Source organism: Cnephaeus nilssonii, assembly GCF_951640355.1.
Source record: "Cnephaeus nilssonii genome assembly, chromosome: 13".
NCBI classification, from domain to species: Eukaryota; Metazoa; Chordata; class Mammalia; order Chiroptera; family Vespertilionidae; genus Cnephaeus; species Cnephaeus nilssonii.
In genome coordinates, this window is record NC_137084.1 from 44,842,627 (window position 1) to 44,862,471 (window position 19,845).

General features: G+C 43.5%; 1 pseudogene across 1 annotated transcript; it reads left to right on the plus strand.

Annotated features, from left to right (window-relative positions):
* The first annotated feature begins 13,968 nt into the window (after nucleotides 1-13,968).
* On the plus strand, nucleotides 13,969-14,570 carry LOC307110142 (translationally-controlled tumor protein-like; annotated as a pseudogene). Its single transcript has one exon. The product of its transcript is annotated as a translationally-controlled tumor protein-like (transcript).
* The last annotated feature ends 5,275 nt before the right edge of the window (nucleotides 14,571-19,845 follow it).

A 19,845-nucleotide genomic window follows, 5' to 3' on the forward strand; every position in this document is an offset into this window, starting at 1 on the left:
CCGGCCTCCGCCGCCGCAGCCGCCGCCCCCGCCCCCGCCCCCGCCCCCGCCCGGATCGCCGCCCGCCGAACCGCCCGCGGGGCTGCACAGCACCCAGGCCGCGGCCAGGGGCGTGGAGCAGTGCGGGAAGTGTGCGTGTGGGTCCGTGTGTGCGCGCGTGTCTGTGTGTGCGCGCGCCGCCCAGCCAGCCGCCGGGGTAGGGCAGCTGGAGGCGTCAGGGCCCGCAGGGCCTTTGGGGGTCCAGATGTGTGTGTGTGTGTGTGTGTGTGTGTGTGTGTGGTGTAATTGGTGTGTACGTGAGGGCGCACGCTGGTGTAGATACCCGTGCGCGTGTGTGCACGCGAGAGTGTGCTGGTGCGGGTCCGTGTGCACGCCGCGTGCGCGGGCCGATTAGGAGTGTATGTGTGTGCAGATGGAGCGGTGTGCACGCCTTTGTGCAGCTGTGCCTGTGTGCAGGCGCGCTCCCCCGCGCACACAGAGGGCAGCCTTTGTGTGTGCGGGAAGGTGAAAGCTGAGGGTCTGCCCACCCCAAGGCCGAGTTCCTGGCGGCGCCCCTGGTGCGGTAGGAATGGGGGATTGAGGGGGACTCTGGGTGCCTGGCAAGGCAGTCGACCTCTGCTCCACCCTCCCCTCAACCCAACTCCCCACCCTTCTGGAGAGATAACACCCAACAACCCAACAGAGACAGGAAGCAGGGGTGGAGGGGGCAGGAGAAGACAGACAAAGCTGGGGCACTGATGAGGGTGGGAGGGGGACCGGAGGGAGCAGGGGCAGCGGTAGTGGCTGCCAGAAAAGAGGAAGCCATGAGAAGAGGAGATAAGGAAGAGGGCATAGAGCTGGCCTGCTACGCCCGGAGTCTGGCCTGGTGAGGTAGCAGGATGCAAAGTACCCCAGCTGTGGGTACTGTGGGTACAGCCCAGGACATCAGCTCTCTCAGAACCAGTCTCCAAACATGTAAAGTGGGAACTCATACCAGCTTGCAGAATTGGTCCTAGGTGTTTGCTGATCTCCCCTGAGTGCCTGGCACACAATAGGTGCCAAGGAGATGTTAACCCATCCCCCTGCGTGCCTCATGAGATGTCCTTTGAAATCCTGGCTGAAACCCTGCTTTGTCTGAGGTGACTCCTGCTTTGCTGGCAGACGAGAGTGTGAGGTCTTTCGCTGCTGGGATTTGGCTCATTGGCCCTGAAAGGTCCCTGATATTGGCATATTAATGGGAGGAAATGAAGCTATCATTTACTCTGATGTGATTGTGGGTCTGTAAACATCTCCTGTAATTATGCTCAGAAACAGATACCTATGCTGGTTATATAGTCGGGTAAGGATATCCCGATGGAATTACCATAATTACGTCCAGATGGCAAGTGATTGGGGGTTTGAGGGACCGATAGGCAGGCAGGGTGGTCCAGGGTCTGGACAATGTTCGGAGCTAGGAGAGTGTGGATTATGGTTTAGAACTCTCCTCCTGGCCTTGGTCTCTGGGCGCCACCCTCACTCCCACAGAGGAAGGAGAGGAAGCCACCTGCTGTTTCTACTCAGGGCAGAGATCTTGAGAGGAATACACCAGAGTCTTGTCTAATGAGAGGAGGCTCACTGTGTGAGCCAGAGAGGATCCTTACGAAGATGGAAACCAGGCCAGTTTCCCCACCTAGAAAACAGAAGTTCAACCAAACCACATGATCTCCATTCAGATACCCTCTGCCAGCACACAGCTCTTCCCCGCCCAGTTTGGCAAGCATGGCTCTGACCTTCTTGGGACGCGGAACAGACTGGTAGCCTGTGGAGTCAACATGCAGGATTTCACGTACACCCCTGCTAGCCCATAAACTTCCCTAGGGGGTGTATGGTGTGCCTGGCACGGCTTGATGCTCACCATTCTATGAGATAAATGTTCCTTTCCCTTTTTTATAAAAGAGCAAACTGACGCTCAGAGAAGCTAAGTAGTTTGCCGAAAGCCGTAGGTTCCTGTGGACCTTGGCCTCTGCCTTTCCCTCTCAGGCCCTCCCCCCAAGGGAAGCTAACATGTAGTAGAGCCAGAACTTGGCCCTTGATTTACTCCTCATTCAATAACGGTTTGTTCAACGTGCCACACGTGGCTCTAGGTCCTTACAAACAGTGATCAATGGGACAGAAGGAGCTGTCATTCCAGAGAGGGATGTAGGCGTGGGGAAGAGGAGGGAAGGGGGTATCTTTACTTTACCTGTCAGGAATACAATCTGTTATGTATTCCTAGTGTAATTAAAATCAATAAAAATGTAAAAGTAGTAATCTTGAGGAGACCTCTATAAATAAAAACAATCTCATTTCAGGCAACGATAAGTGTTATAAAAGGACATAAAACGATGATTAAAGCATACTGGCGGCAAGCGTTCTTAGGAAAAAGCTCTTCAAGGAGATGACCTGTGGGCTGAGACCTGCAGATGAGGAGCCAGTGCTGTGTGGGGAGAGCCAGGGGCAGAGGGAGCAGCAGGTACAGAAGCTGGGCCTTTCCGAAGCCCAGGACCAGGGTGCCTGGGTTTGGGTGACGGGAAGAAACGGTGAAGATAGTGCAGGGCCTGTGGCTGGAACTAAGGAGTTTGGGGAGCCAATGAAGGACTTAGGAGATGAGTAACAGTGACTACATTTTTAAAGGTCACTCTAGCTGTTGGAAAGAGATATCTTGGAGCAAGACAAGAACAGAAGCAGTGCACTCTATTATTGCAGCAAGCAAGAGAGAGTGGATATGGCTTGGACTAGGGTGGTGGCAGCAGAAATGGAAAGAAATAAAGAGATTCATTTATATTTGGAGGTAGAGCCAACGGCACCTGCTGAGGGACCAGCTGTGGACAGGGGAGGATCCAGGCTTACTCTAAGGGGCCTGGCAGGCCTGTTTGTTCTACCCTCATTGCAGGCCACCTCCCCCTGCATTTCTCCAAGGACACTGATGGTTGAGAGGCTCAGAAGCTCTTTCTTTCCTGTCTCAACCTGTTTGTAACACACCTTCCACCTGAAAACCAGAGTAATTTTTCTAAAAGGCAAGTAGATTCTACTACTGAGGAGATTCTCCATCTTGTAGGAGATGGTTATCTACAACCAAGTCCCAATCTGAGCCAGTCACGTGCTTGAATATTTACCACTCACAATAATTCCTTACTGAAAGATAGAGAGAAATAAAGTATTATCCCTGTTTTATAGATGAGGAAAGAAAGGCTCTATGAGGGAAAGTGCCTAAGCCAAGGGCATAGCAAATAAAAGGTAGAGCTGCAGCTCAAACCCAAAGCTTCTGCTTAGCTGGTCAGGTAGTTGAATGTCAGATTGAAGTGTGAGTGGGTAGGTGGGTGGATGAGTTTTCAGCTCCCTGCTCAACAAAGGATGTGAGGCTGACTGGCGCATACCTTGGAGATGTTAAAGGTTAATAAACTAAGGAGCTTTCCTACCTCTACCCAAACCAGAAATCGGGGTGTGCTCACTGACTCTTCCTTTAATCCCCTCAATCCTTATCAAGCCAGTCCTGGGCATCTATCTCTTACTCGTCCCCCTACCTAAGGGATCATGTTAAGGATTTGATCTTTATCCAAAGATCAGTAAAGAAGCTTTAAAACATTGTTGTTTTTATTTTTATTCAGAGAGAGGAAGGGAGAAGAGAGAGATAGAAACATCAATGATGAGAATCACTGATTGGCTGCCTCCTGCACGCCCCCCTACTGGGGATCAAGCCTGCAACCCGGGCGTGTGCCCTTGACTGGAATTGAACCTGGGACCCTCCAGTCCATAGGCCGATGCTCTGTCCATTGAGCCAAAGCAGCGAGGGTGAAGCTTTAAAAGATTTTAAGCAGAGCAGTGACACACTCAGACATGTGTTTTGCAAAGATGGCTCTGGCTGTCGTGTGAAGAATGAATTGGGCATGGGCCAGAGGGGATGCAGAGGGGAGACCAATTAGGAGGCAGTGTGCGCAGTTTAGGGGAGGAATGGTAACTGCATTCCAGGGAGAGAACATTCAACAGCTGCAAAGCCAGGGAGGAAGAAAAGGGCAAGATATTTTGGAGGAATTCAGATGGATCTGTGGCCAGAGGACAGAGAGGGAAAGGGAGGAGCTGAAAAGGAGGAGGGGCCATATCCTGAGGAAGCAGCTCACAGATGGGTCAGCTTCCAATATGTTTTACATCTATCTATCAAGATTTCTTGCCCTAGCTGGCTTGGCTCAGTGGATAGAGAGTCAGCCTGCGGACTGAAGGGTCCCGGGTTCAATTCCGGTCAAGGGCACATGCCCAGGATGTGGGCTCGATCCCCAGTGGGAGTGTGCAGGAGGCAGCCAATCAATGATTCTCATCATTGATGTTTCTATCTCTCTCTCCCTCTTCCTTCCTCTCTGAAATAAATAAATAAATAAATACACACAGACACACACACACACACACACACACACACATATATATATATATATATATATATATATATATATATATATATATATATATATATATATATATTTCTTCAGGATGGGATTACTGGTGTTTAACTATCACTAAGTGGACAATTCAAGGTTCTCATCTGTAATCAACAAACCCAATTCTGGCTGACTTTAATATACAAAGAACTTATTGGCAGGATATCCAGGTAGCTGCTACTGATGAATCAAGAACACCGCAACTCAGACCCCTCTATTGCCAGCACTAAGCCTACCCCTAGAAACTGCATGTAGCCACTGCACCAGAAAGAATTCTTTGCTGGGTTTCATCTTTGAGTCAAAGTCGCCCATGCATTTGATTGGCTGTACCTAGTCATGTGCCCTTGCCCTAGGTCATGTGACCCTGTCCTTGTTGCAAGGACCCAGAAATTGTGTTGTTGGCATTTGTGATTTCCATACTGGAAGGCAGGCTTTAACTTACTCCAAGAATCATAGGGTGAAGGATTCCCCAAACATAAGAAGAGAGTTTAGAGGCTGAGTAGCCAAAAAAATATAAATATCCATTTTACTGTGAAATGCAGCCAAGTGAGCTACAGTAATAACTCAGAGCCAGGAGATGACAGGGAAGGACAGATACCCTTGTTAACAGAAAGGCCTTTGTCAGGTTGTTTTAGTATTTCTAGCTTTCTAAACAAAACAAAACAAAACAAAAACAGAGACAATGGTTCTGATTCTAGTTATGGTAAAGTATCTTGTATCAGAAACCCTCCTGCAGATAACAATTCAAACTTTAATTGTATCAGAAACCCTCCTGCAGATAACAATACAAAATATAACAACAAGGATTTGAAGGCACTGGAGAGCAAGCAAAAAGAATCAAAACTGGGTGGAATTTCACTCCTGAAAGATGGGGATCACACAGGGTGAAATCTAATTTTATATGCATTTCCCCAGGGGGACCTCCCCATTCTGGGCAGTGTAGGGAAGCTAGAATTTAAACAGAAACCTTAAGGGAGCAGAAGGCTGCTTGAGGTATTAGAGGAAGGAATGTGGGGTTGCTAGAATGGCTAGAAATTTAAGGGAAGGATCCTGGAAATGGGGAGCCACAGCAGGGTTAAGACTCTAAATCTGCATGTAGACTAATCTCAAGTACTTGGTTGACTCATAACTCTACATACATGGTGATGGCTCTCAGTGGAAAGTAGTAGCTAGAAAGCTGAAAGAACTGAGCAGAGATTTTAGATGTTTCCCACCATGGGGGAGATAAGTTCGAGTCTCCCCAAGTTATTGCAATTTGGTAAACACCTCAGGCTTTCCACTGAACCCTCAGAAGTACTATGCCTTAACAATAAAGACAATGTCCCAAAACTAGGGTTTGGGCCCAAGATTAAAGGCAAAATAAAATAGATCCAATAGCCCGGCCCCAGTGGTTCAGTGGTTGAGTGTCGACCCAATCAGGGTACATGACCGGTTGCAGGCTCGGTCCCCAGTGAGGGGCATGCAGGAGGCAGCCAATCAAAGTTTCTCTCTCATTGATGTTTTTATCTATCTCTCCCTCTCCCTTCCTCTCTGAAATTAATAAAAATATATTTTTTAAAAAATAGATCCAATAGCCAACAATTGGAAACAATCTAAATGTCTACCAATATGGGTAGACCAAATGCAGTATGTCCATACAAAGGAATTTAAATAAAATATGAATATGTGCTATGACATGGATAATCTTCAAAAACATTACCCTTTGTGAAAAAGGCTAGATACAAAAGACCATTGTTGTATAATTTCATTGATATGAAATGCCCAGAAAAGGCAAATTTATAGAGATAGAAAGTAGATTAATAGCTGCCTGGGGCAATGGGGATTGACAGTAAATGGCAGAGGGACCTTACCAGGGTGAAGGAAATACTATAAAAACTTGATACATTTACTAAAAAGAATCATTAAATTGTAAACTTGAAATTATTAATTATGTGACATGCTTATATATAAAAAATGCCTCAATAAGATTATATTTTTTAAAAATAAGTGATAAAATTAACAGAAATTATTTAAACATTAAGCCATGAACTGTAACAATTTTTTCTCAGATCATCCCCAAAAGGTCAGTTAAGAGGAAGAGATAAATTCCAAATAGAAATGATGAATGTTTTCTTAGTTTACTGACAATTTAATTAATGAATAGGAGTTATTCAATTCCTACTAATAAATAAGAGGGATTCAACTAATGAATAGTTTTAATAATCAAACTAACACATTGAAAAAATTGTTTAATGTTTTCCAGATTTGACATAAAATATTGACATTAAAAAAGATAACATAGTCCTGGCCTGTTTGGCTCAGTGGATAGAGTGTCAGCCTGTGGATTGAAGGGTCCCAGGTTCGATTCTGGTCAAGGGCATATGCCTGGATTGTGGGCTAGATCCCCAGTAGGGGGCATGCAGGTGGCAGCCGATCAATGATTCTCTCTCATCATTGATGTTTCTATCTTTCTCTACTTATTCCTTCCTCTCTGAAATCAATAAAATAAAAAAATTTTAAAGAATAAAAGATAACATAAAACTGATAACAGGGCACTACAGGGAGGTCCTCAATGGCAAACAAGTTAAAGAATAAAAACACATTTAAGATTAGTTACCATATACAAAAAATAATGATAAAAGGGCCTTAAAGCTCATACATGAAAAAAAAACACATTAGTTTTGTACCAAATTTGACAACAACCTTAAAATTTTGTGACATTACTAATAATAGTTAAGCTAAAAGAAATTTTTCTAAATCACAAAAAAATAAAATAAATGAAATGGATCTGCCTTAATAAAGCATACAATTGAGCTTCCACAGTTCAGGATGATCAGCCAATAATTTAACTGCCTACTAGAAGAGTGGTCGGCAAACTCATTAGTCAACAGAGCCAAATATCAACAGTACAACGATTGAAATTTCTTTTGAGAGCCAAATTTTTTAAACTTAAACTATATAGGTAGGTACATTGTTATTAACTTAATTAGGGTACTCCTTCAATCGCACTGTATGTGTGTGCCCGCACGTGGTATTTTGTGGAAGAGCCACATTCAAGGGGCCAAAGAGCCGCATGTGGCTGGCGAGCCGCTGTTTGCCGACCACTGTACTAGAACAAAAGTCAACACTCTCCCTAGGAAGATGACAAAATCTAGAGTCTCCACAGCATATCACCTAAAATGTTCAGCACAAAAATAAAAATTACTAGACATGTGAAAAATAAACAAACAAAAAACCTGGAAAATGAAACCCATAGTCAAGCAAAAAAGCAGTCAATAGAAACAGACTGTTGGAATGACCAGACGAGAATTTTTTATTTTTATTTTTTTTAATCTTTATTGTTCAGATTATTACAGTTGTTCCTCTTTTTCCCCCCATAGCTCCCCTCCACCTGGTTCCCATCCCACCCTCTTCCCTTACCTCCCCCCCCACTGTCCTCATCCATAGGTGTACAATTTTTGTCCAGTCTCTTCCCGCACCCCCCACACCCCTTTACCCCTGAGAGTTGTCAGTCCACTCCCTTTCTATGCCCCTGATTCTATTATATTCACCAGTTTATTCTGTACATCAGATTTTTACTTCACTTGATTTTTAGATATACTTGTTGATAGATATGTATTTGTTGTTCATAATTTTTATCTTTACCTTTTTCTTCTTCTTCCTCTGCTTAGAGAATACCTTTCAGCATTTCATATAATACTGGTTTGGTGTTGATGAACTCCTTTAGCTTTTTCTTATCTGTGAAGCTCTTTAGCTGACCTTCAATTCTGAATGTCAGCTTGGCTGGGTAGAGTAATCTTGGTTGTAGGTTCTTGCTATTCATCACTTTGAATATTTCTTGCCACTCCCATCTGGCCTGCATAGCTTCTGTTGAGAAATCAGCTGACAATCATATGGGTGCTCCCTTGTAGGTAATTAACTGTTTTTCTCTTGCTGCTTTCAATATTCTCTCTTTGTCTTTTGCCCTTGGCATTTTAATTATGATGTGTCTTGGTGTGGTTCTCTTTGGATTCCTTTTGTTTGGGGTTCGGTGCGCTTCCTGGACTTGTAAGTCTATTTCTTTCACCAGGTGGGGGAAGTTTTCAGTCATTATTTCTTCAAATAGCTTTTCAGTATCTTGCTCTCTCTCTTCTGGCACACCCATAATTCTGATGTTGGTGCGCTTGAAGTTGTCCCAGAGGCTTCTTACACTATCTTCAATTTTTTGGATTCTTTTATCTGTTAGCTTTTCCAGTTGAGTGATTTTTGCTTCTTTGTATTTAAAATCTTTGACTTGATTCTTGCGTTCCTCTAGTTTGTTGTTGGGTGACTGTATAATATTTTTTATTTCAGTCAGTGTATGTTTAATTTCTAGTTGGTCCTTTTCCATATCCTCGAGGGTCTCTCTCATATCCTCGAGGGTCTCGCTAAATTTATCGGCCTTTTCTAGGAAATTCTTGAAAAACCTTATAACCGTGGTTTTGAACTCTATCTCCAGTCATTTGTTTTCCTCCATTTCTTTGGTTTTTGATCTGTTTCTTTGTCTCCGCATTTTTGCTGCTTCCCTGAGTTGGTAGGGTAGCTTTGTGTGCTAGTTGTCCTATATGGGCCAGTGGCTCGGCCTCCCCAATTACCTGAGATGGACACTCTTGGTGCACCACTTTGTGGACTGTGTGTACAGCCTTGTTGTAGTTAAGTCTTGATTGTTGTTGGTATCAGTGGGAGGAGTTGACCTCCAGGCCAATTGGCTGTGAGGATCAGCTGTGTCTACGCTGGGAGACAGCCTTATTCGACTAGACTTGCAAAATTGCAAAAGCCTCTGTGCTCAGCTTGGATGGGGCGGAGTTTCAGGGTGGAGCCTATAGCCTTGGCTTCCCGTCAGCCCTGCCCTATGAGGTTCCTGGGTCTCAGTGTCCCTCAGTGTCCCTCAGTACTAGCTGCCAGCACCTCTGAAAGAAAGGAGCCCTAGAGTTTTGCCCGCTGCCAAACAGTCTAGTCTCTCCCCCAATGAATCTGGATTCCCAGATTCTCGCCCGGAACTGGGGTTCAGCACAGTCCGGAGCTTTTGTCTCCTTCCCGTTAGGGCAATTCAGCGGCACAGTAAACAGTCCGTCCTCTGCGCGCATTCACGTGCTCGCTTCCGGAGCTCTGCCTTTCGCCGCTCCCCTGAGTTTCCGCCTTACAGCCCATATTCCCCCAGTATGAGCCTGGTTCCCCAGGGTCTCGCCCGGAACTGGGGTTCAGTGCAGTTGGAGCTGGGGTTCAGCGCAGTCTGGAGCTTTTATCTCCTTCCCGCTAGAGAACGCCAGCCAAGCACTCAGCCGCCCCATCCTCTCTGGCTCCATCCTCTCTGCACGCGCACGCCCGTGTCTCCGTACCTCAGGCTTTTACAGCTCCTCTGATTTTCCTTGTGGTTTTCTCTTTCCTTCTAGTTGTAGGATTTCCAGTCAGCCAGCTTTCCTGTGGTTCTGGATGATGTCCGTTTTGTCTTTTAGTTGTATTTTTGAAATTGTTGTGCGAGGCTACAGTTTAGGTGTTTAACTATGCCACCATCTTGGTTTCTCTCTCCAGACGAGAATTTTAAGTCTGCTGTTGTTGAGGAGCACATGAGATTTGGTTGGAAGGTTTGCAAGGAGGACGTTCTGATAAAAGGCAAGTGAGTGGAAGGCCATCTGCCCTATTTATCAGAATTCTGACTTAGGAGAGACTTAGGGATGAGTCAAAGGCAGTGCCCCTAATTATTCCTTGACCTTTCCAAACAAATCTGTGCATGTTCAAACCCCCGAATGTTGGTACGCTTGAAGTTGCGATTTGCATATTAGCCTTTTATTATATAGGATTTGTCCATACCCTACTGGAATCCTTATGCCTAATCCCTGGATGCCCTTGCCTAGAGGACAATGTAAACATGTGTGTCCTCCCAAGATTACTCACCCTACTGATTGTATCTAAAGATAAAAATTCCAATAAAAGCCTAACAATACAGGCAATCGAGGCTGCCTGGTCACTTCGGCCAGGCCGTCCCTTAGCCCTCTCCCCCACAGTGTAACTGTATCAGAGTTATCTGTTCATCCGTCATTCAGGGGCTGCTGGTCAGCCCCGGCAAGCTATTATAAATATGTTCAAGAATTTAAAGGAAAATAGGTTCACAATGAGTAAACAGATGGGTAAGTTTCAGCACAGAAATGGAAAAACTTTAAAAAAGAACCAAATGGGAATTTTAGAGTTCAAAATATAGTATTTGAAATGAAAAAACTCACTAGTTGGGCTTACTATCAATTGGTGGCAGCAGAAGAATGAGTGACCTTGAAGATAGATCTAAATTACCTAACTTGAAGCATAAAGAAAAAGAATTGCCTCACTGACTTATAGACAAAATAGTGTAATTTCAGTCCCAGAAAAAGAAGTGACACCTCCTGCTGTGCAAAAGCTTTTTATTTTGATGTAGTCCCATTTGTCTATTTTCTCAGCAAAAGAAACCATCAACAAAACAACAAGAAGGCCCACTGCGTGGGAGAACATATTTGCCAATGTTATCACCGATAAGGGTTTAATCTCCAACATTTACAGGGAACTCATACAACTTAACAAAAAGAAGATAAACAATCCAATCAAAAGATGGGCAATGGACCTAAATAGACACTTTTCGAAAGAAGAGATAAGGAAGGCCAAGAGACATATGAAAATATGCTCAAAGTCACTAATCATCCGATAGATGCAAATCAAAAAGACAATGAGGTGCCATCTCACACCTGTCAGAATGGCTATCATCAACAAATCAACAAACAACAAGTGCTGGCGAGGATGTGGAGAAAAAGGAACCCTCGTGCACTGCTGGTGGGAATGCAGACTGGTGCAGCCACTGTGGAGAACAGTATGGAGTTTCCTCAAAAAACTGAAAATGGAACTCCCATTTGACCCAGTGATCTCATTTCTAAGAATATATCCCAAGAAACTAGAAACACCAATCAGAAAGGATATATGCACCCCTATGTTCATAGCAGCACAATTTACCATAGTTAAGATTTGGAAGCTGCCTAAGTGCCCATCAGCAGATGAATGGATTAAAAAACTGTGGTACATCTACACAATGGAATATTACGCTGCGGTAAAAAAGAAGGAATTGTTACCATTTGCAACAGCATGGATGGACCTAGAGAGCATTATGCTAAGCGAAATAAGCCAGTCAGAGAAAGATAAATATCACATGATCTCACTCACTTGTGGAATATAATGAACAACATAAACTAATGAACAAAAACAGATCCAGAGTCAGAGAAGCATCCATCAGACCGTCAAACCTCAGAGGGAAGGTAGGGGAGGGTGGGGGTAAGGGGGAAAGATCAACCAAAGGACTTGTATGCATGCATATAAGCCTAACCAATGGACACAGACAACAGGGGGGTGAGGGCATGAATGGCGGGAGGGTTGGGGGGCAATGGGGAGATAAGGACACATATGTAATACCTTAATGAATAAAATTAAATTAAATTTAAAAACAAGAAGTGACACCTCACCAAAGAAGATATTCAGATGACAAATAAGCTTATGAAGATGCTCCACATCATATGTCATCAGGGAAACACAAATTAAAACAACAATGAGATACTATTATACAACTATTAGAATGGATAAAATCTAAAACACTGACTATACCAATTGCTGGCAAGGATGTGGAGAAAAAAGAACTCTCATTCAAGGCTGGTAGGAAAGCAAAATGGTACAGCCACTTTGGAAGACAGTTTTATGATTCTCACTAAATTAAACATATTCTTACCATATAACCTAGCAATCATGCTTCTTGGTATTTACCCAGATAAATTGAAAACTTATGTTCACACAAGAATCGACATGTAGATGTTTATAGCAGCTTTATTCATAATTGTCAAAACTTGGAAGCAACCAAAATGTCTTTCAGTAGGTGAATGAATAAACTGAGATGCATGAAAACAATGGGATGTTTATTATTCAGTACTAAAAACACATGAGCTATCAAGTCAGGAATCTTTTCTTTTTTTTTAAGTGACCTGACCGGGAATTCAACCAGTGACCTCTTGGTTCCTGGGTCAATGCTCAAACACTGAGTCACACCAGCCAGGCAGATATGGAGGAATCTTAAATGTTTCTTAACTGTGTGAAAAAAGCTGATCTGAAAGGCTACATACTGTGTGATTCCAACTACAGTACATGGCATTCTGGAAAAGGCAAAACTATGAAGACAGTAAAAAAAAGATCAGTGGTTGCCAGTCATTGAAGGGAAGGAGAGAGAAGAGGTGATCACAGATTATTCTTAGGACAGTGAAAATACTTTATATGATACTACAATAGTAGGTACATATTATAAACTAGAGGCCCGGTGCATGACATTCATGCACTCCAGGGGGTCCCTCAGCCAGGCCTGTGCCCTCTTGCAGTCCGGGAGCCCTTGGGGGATGTCTGACTGCCACTGTGCTCGCCAGCCTTGAGCCTAGCTTAGGGCTTCTGGCTGAAAAGTGCTCCCCGTGTGAGAGCACACTGACCACCATGGGGCAGCCCCTGCATTAAGCGCCTGCCCCTGGTGGTCAGTGCACGTCATAGCGACCAGTCGTTCCGCCATTCGGTCGATTTGCATATTAGCCTTTTATTATATAGGATTTGTCCAAACCCATAGAATATGCAACATCCAGAATGAACACTAATGTAAACTGTGGACTTCAGGTGATGATGATGTATCAATGTATGTTCATCAGTTGTCACAAATGTACTGCTCTGTGGAGGATATTAATGGTGGGGGAGGCTGTACTTGTGTGGAGGTAGGGGATATATGGGAGATCTCTATACCTTTCTAAATGCTTTCCCTTTAAGATAAAGAACAAGGCATAGATTTTAGTTCTCACTGCACTTCTATTTAACTTGATATGAGAGATCCTAGCCATTGTAATAAAGAATAAAAAGAAATAAGAGGCACAAAGATGGGAAAGAAAGTAGAGCTATTTGCAGGTGACATGCTTGTTAACAAAGAAAATACTAAGGAATGTACAAACAACTGCTAGAATTAATAAATTAAGTCAGCATATAAAAACCAATTGTGTTTCTATATACCAGCAGGAAGGAATTGAAAATAGAATTTAAAATTCTATTTACAAGAGCATTGAAAACATAAAATACTTAGGAATAAATTTAACAAAAGATATGCAATTAATAATTTATATTTTCACGCCGAATATTATAAAATATTGTTGAGAGAAATCAAAAGAGACCTAAATAAATAAAGAAGTATGCCAAGTTCCTGGCTTGGAAGACAATATTTGGTTGTTATTTTCCCCAAATTAGTCTATACATTCAACACAATCCCAATCAAAATCCCAATAAACTTTTTTTTCAGTAAAAATTTATATAGAAATAGCTAAATTAATCTGGGGGTGGGGTGAAGAAGGACAAAGTTGGAGGACCCATACTACATGATTTTTTAAAATTTTATGTTTGGCCGCTCCGGCTGCACCAGGCTGGCGCCGAGCTCCGTGCCCCGTGCCCCGTGCTCTGTGCTCCGTGCTCCTGCTAAGACAGCGCCTCCGGCTCCTTCCAGCGCCATCATGATCATGAGGAGATGCTCTCCGATATCTACAGGATCCGGGAGATCGCAGACGTGCTGTGCCTGGAGGAAGAGGGGAAGATTGTCAGTAGGACAGATGTTCACATTGATGACTCGCTGGTTGGTGGAAATGCCTCCGCTGAAGGCCCTGAGGGCGAAGGTACCACAGCACAGTCATCACTGGTGTTGACATGGTCCTGAGCCATCACTTGCAGGAAACCAGCTTCACAGAAGGAGCCTACAAGGAGTGCATCAAAGATGACATGAAATCAATCCAAGGGAAGCATGAAGAACAGAGACCAGAAAGAGGGAAGCCCTTTATGCCAGGGGCTGCAGAACAAATAGAGCACATCCTTGCCAACTCCAAAAACTCCCAGTTCTTTATTGGTGAGAACATGAATCCAGATGGCATGGTGGCTCTGCTGGACCACCGTGAGGATGGTGTGACCCCACATATGATTTTCTTTAAGGGTGGCTTAGAAATGGAACAATGTGAACAAATCGGGCAGTCTGGCTCTATCTCCTGTCATCGTCACTGGCTGCTGCTTTTCATCCCCACACCAAGACTAGGGCAAATGGGGCTGATGTTATCTTCAGCTCTTCATTTACTTTGACCTTGATTCATTTGGATCGAAGGCATTGTTTTTAAGAAAAAAACATGTCATGTAGGATGTCTAAAAATAAAATGTATTTAAACTAAAAAAAAAAATTATCTTTATTGTTTAAAGTACTTCAGATTCCCTTTTTCCTTGCCCGCGTCCCCCTCCACCCCGCTCCCAGACCCCGATACTACATAATTTCAAAACTTAATATCAAGCTACAATCATGAAGACAGAATGGTACTGGTGTAAGGACAAATAGATTTTAAAAATAGATAGACTCACAGGTCAATTGCCAATGAACATCCCCTTCTGGTCTGTAAACTCTCTATTCTGTATCTGAATCTGGTTCCTTGCCACATTTCCAGAGTCTAAAACAGGGCTCAATGAACGAATTATTGTAATGCAACTTAGTAATCAGAGCATAGTACATAGTAGAAACTCAATATTTATGAAATACTTGCATTTTAAGGAATGGGGTGGGTATAATAATCTGGTCTCCTCCCAAGGTCAAATTGTCTGCCCCCAGACATGCAATTTTAAAGGCAAAGAAACTGTAACCAGACAACCAAAGGGTCCGGGCTGCCTGTCACTATTTGAGCCAATTAAGCAGAGACAGGGTTGAACCATAATTGAGCATTTGGCAGGATGGGAGAGCAGCAGGTCATCCAGCTGCTTATATTGGGTAGAAGGACAAAGATTACATGAGAAAGCAGGAATTAGAGGCATGGGAAAGTATGCACGTATAGTCATTACCGGTTACAAGTCATGCAGGCTTGGTGGGGAGGGTCACCGAGGGCTGGTGCCTCCGGGAGCTGCAGGGGCTTGAGGTTGTAAAGAGCAGTGCCTCCAGGACTAAATTGTTTCAGCCACGAGGCTGTAAATCTTTCCATAATGGTAGGCAGTTCTCAGGACAGAAGGATGGACTGCATTCCGATGTTAGCTCCCATGTCCCATGTCCCAACTCCCAGCCAGGTTAGAATGTGCTTTCTTTAATCTGAATAAAACAATCCTGGTTAACAGAGCATGATTGATATTTCTTATAATTGTAGCTAGTCCCCAATATTCTATTTCTACCCCTAACAAAACCATTCTGCTTTAAGGGATCCCACCCCATTTCTCCTAGTTCCCTTCCTTAGAGTCCTCTCTTCCCTTCACCTTAGCCATCCAGAAATCAGCATCGTCAGCTCCCTGATCTGCTACCTGCCTATCCTAGGACTCCAGAACACCCCCCTGCTCCCTTCCCCCCACCCCTCAGCACACACCAAATCCAGAAAGCAGAGTATGTCATCAACTCTAGATGATACAAGCCGTGGATTCCTTGGTCTCCTCCCGCAGAACAAAGACCAGGAAGAAGTGAGAGGTAGGGCTAGCACTGCCCCCTGGGCCAGGGTGATCAAGTGCCCATGTTTGCCCAGGACAGAGGGGTTTCCTGAGAGGAAGGACTTTTAGTTTTAAAACCGGGACAGTTGCCGAAACCGGTTTGGCTCAGTGGATAGAGCGTTGGCCTGCAGACGCAAGGGTCCCAGGTTCGATTCCGGTCAAGGGCATGTACCTTGGTTGCGAGCACATCCCCAGTAGGGGGTGTGCAAGAGGCAGCTGATCGATGTTTCTAACTCTCTATCCCTCTCTCTTCCTCTCTGTAAAAAATCAATAAAATATATTAAAAATAAATAAATAAAGTTAAAAAAAAAAAACGGGACAGTAGTGGGCAATCCGGGAGGGGTGGTCACCATAACTCCCAGAATCCCCCTCCCTGCCCCCCCAACCTCCTTCATCCTGGAAGGAAAGTGCACGTGGACTATGTACCATTCCCAAGGTGGGGCCCAGTTCCAGGGTGAGCAGCCTTTTGTTAACAGTTGGTTTAAATGTCAAGAGCAAAGGTAGCTCCACAGCGTCTGCCCAAAACAGGGTCTGAAACTTGGGCAGAACTAGGTAAATTGTTGAATGAACGGACAAGCTGGAGGAGCAGAGGAAAAGGGGGCCCTGCGTCTGGGAACCCCCGACTCAAGGTGGACTGTTTTCTGCAGCCACAACCCTGTGCACACTGCACCTCATCCGGCCCGGCGTTTCCCTCCCCACCTGCCGTTCTGTCAAGCACCGGCATGTTGCTGCATTCAACAGTTACACACACTGAAATTGTTTTTATGAAATATTACTTTTATCAAACTAATACGTGTTTGTTTTTTTAAAATGCTTCAATACAGAATATTACTAAGGAAAAACTCAGTCTTGCTCCATCCTGTGTGACCCTGCTCTAGGTTGCCTCTCTAAAGGAAACCCATCATCTTTTCTGCTTTGAGAGGTGGTGGCTTTCACCACAAATCTGATTAATATGCACATACCTCTATTTCTTTATTAACTGAATTAATACTTATTGTGAATTATTATATTCACTCATGAAAAATGAAGAAATCTACTCACACTACTGCTCATCTTCCAATTCCTTCCACGTTGTGTTAGTTACAGTGTTGGTTTATTCTTCTAGTGATCATTTCTTCAATCTCAGTAATTGCTTAAAATCTTCATGTTCAGTCCCATCTGCTTTAGCTGTATCTCATGATTTCTATGTAAAATGAAATCAGCACCCATACTCTTTTGTCCCCTGTCCTCCACCCCAACCTTCAGACCCTGACAAGTATGCTATTACTTTTAAGTTGCCAAGAATAATCCTATTTACACTTATTGTAACTATAATGAAGTCTTTCGTGCTTTATCTAGAGAGTGATTCTTATCATTTAAATCCAATAAACGGCACTTACAACATGATGATCAGAAGTAAATTCTAATTTCGGGATGATATTGACTCCATAAGACAAGAAAGGACCGCTGATAAAAAGGATCCGTCAGAAAACATGAAAATGTTCTGGGAAATTAAAAATATGATTGCCAAAATAAAAGATATATATAATTTGACTAGAAGCTAGAAACTAGTGCCAGAAAGGAAGGCAGTGCTTAAATAAATCCGGATGGGATGTGTCCAAGGGACACAGACACCAACCTGAAAGAGCTCTCAATAGCCAAGCTGGGACAATTTGAGAAACAAAATAAATAGTGTAGTATTGGAGTATAACCCAAAGTCCAAAATAAATATATGAGTCCATGCCGATCTAAACAGATGATTGAATAAATAAACACATGGGAGAAGGGACAACTCTTCCTTAAAGCAGACTCCCAGTAACATATGTAGCTCCTCTCCCCTCCAGATGGGGCTCAATTGGCTGTCCCGACAGGAATCTGTGCTAGATTTAGTGATTCACTTACAGAGAATAGAGTAGGGGAAGGGAAAAAATAGTAACTTTACGTGGATAAACCTGACAAACTGCTTTAGTCAAGTAGCCAAGGGTATGGTTACCAGCTGATGTCCTGTGATGAGCAGGGCTTTTCACCGTTTGGGTATTCTCCCACAAAACCCCTCCCAGTCTAACCAGGAGGGGGAAATCCAAATTAGGGGATGTTCTACCAAACACCTGACTAGTACTCTTCAAAACTGTCTAAGTGGTTAAAAAAAAAAAAGAGACACAAAATAAGGAAAGACTGAGAAACGGTTACATTATAGACTCAGGAGTCATGATGACTAAATACTGGATTGGGTCATGGAACAGAAAATGGATGGTAATGGGAAAACTGTTGAAATTCGAATAAAATCTGGAGTTTTGGTCATAGTAACATACAAATTTTCATTTCTTAGTTTTGATGTACTATGGTTATGGAAGATGCTCAGAGAGGAAACTGAGTAAAGGGCACATGGGAACTCTCTGTATTATCTCTGCATTCCAAAATTTAAAAAAAAAATACTCAATAATGTCTAGGAGCCAAAGTCATGGAATTCTCCAAGAATATAGAGACAAAAAATTTTTTTTATTAAGGGGAAAATATTTAGCAGTAAAAGATCAATTCAAGAGCCTGATATCGGTGTAATGATAATTCCAGAGAGGAAAGGAAAAAGAGGCAAGAGGAGAATCCGATAAATAATAGAAAAAAATTCCCCAGAGCAATGAAAAAAAATATACTTTAGATTGAAAGTGCTCATTGAATGGTAATCAGAATCAAAGAAAAGTCATGCAACCTAGGATCTCATGAGGTTTCAGAAAGCCTAACGGCTCCGGAAGTTGAAAGCAAAGGAACAGGTTATCTATAAGGTAATAAAGATCAAATTAGCATCAGGCTTCTCTGAAGCTAGATGCCTATAAACAATGACCTGCAAAGTTCTGAGGAGAAATGTTTTTGAAACAGCCAAAATTAATTTTTTTTTATTTAAAAAGATAAACACTGCCCTAACTGGTTTGGCTCAGTGGATAGAGCGTCAGCCTGTGGACTGAAGGGTCCCAGGTTCGATTCCGGTCAAGGGCATGTACCTTGGTTGCGGGCACATCCCCAGTAGTAGGTGTGCAAGAGGCAGCTGATCAATGTTCCCTCTCCCTTCCTCTCTGTAAAAAAATCAATAAAATATATTTTAAAATAAATAAATAAATAAATAAAAAGATAAACACTAATAGATACCCAGACCCAGTGGCTCAGTGGTTGAGCGTCAACCTATGAACCAGGAGGCCACAGTTCAATTCTAGTCAGGACATATGCCCGGGTTGTGGGCTTGATTGCCAGTCTCTTTCATCATTGATGTTTCTATCTCTCTCTCCCTCTCCCTTCCTCTCTGAAAACAATAAAGATATATTTTTTTAAAGAAGAAAAAGAAAAGTAGAGGCAAAATAGACTTGTGAGAACAAATGAAGTTTACCTCCCATGCACTCATATATATATATATATTTCAGAGAGGAAGGGAGAGGGAGAGAGAGATAGAAACATCAATGATGAGAGAGAATCATCAATCTGTTGCCTCCTGCATGCCCTATAGTGGGGATTGAGCCCGCAACCTGGGCATGTGCCCTGACTGGGAATCGAACAGTGACCTCCTGGTTCATAGGTCAATGCTCAACTACAGAGCCACGCCAGCTGGGCCTCCCGTGCACTCTTGCTGAAAAAAAAAATTACTTGAGCTTGTGCTATAGGAAAACAAACAAGGAAGATATAATGCAGTGCTTGGATTCTCAAAGTGTAGTTCCAGGAGATGAATCTGGCAACATGTTGGAATGCACATTCTCAGGCCCCAGTCTTGATCTATTGAATCAGAAACTCTGGGGTGAGGCCCAAGTTTGAGAACCCCGGATGGGTGCTCTCATCCCCTTCACCAGTCTGGTGCACCCATTGCCCAGCTGCTGTGAGTTGCTACACAAAAATGCCCCCCTGTTTCAAGAGGGTCAAACTCCAGAGTCTCCGTAGGACCAGGCTG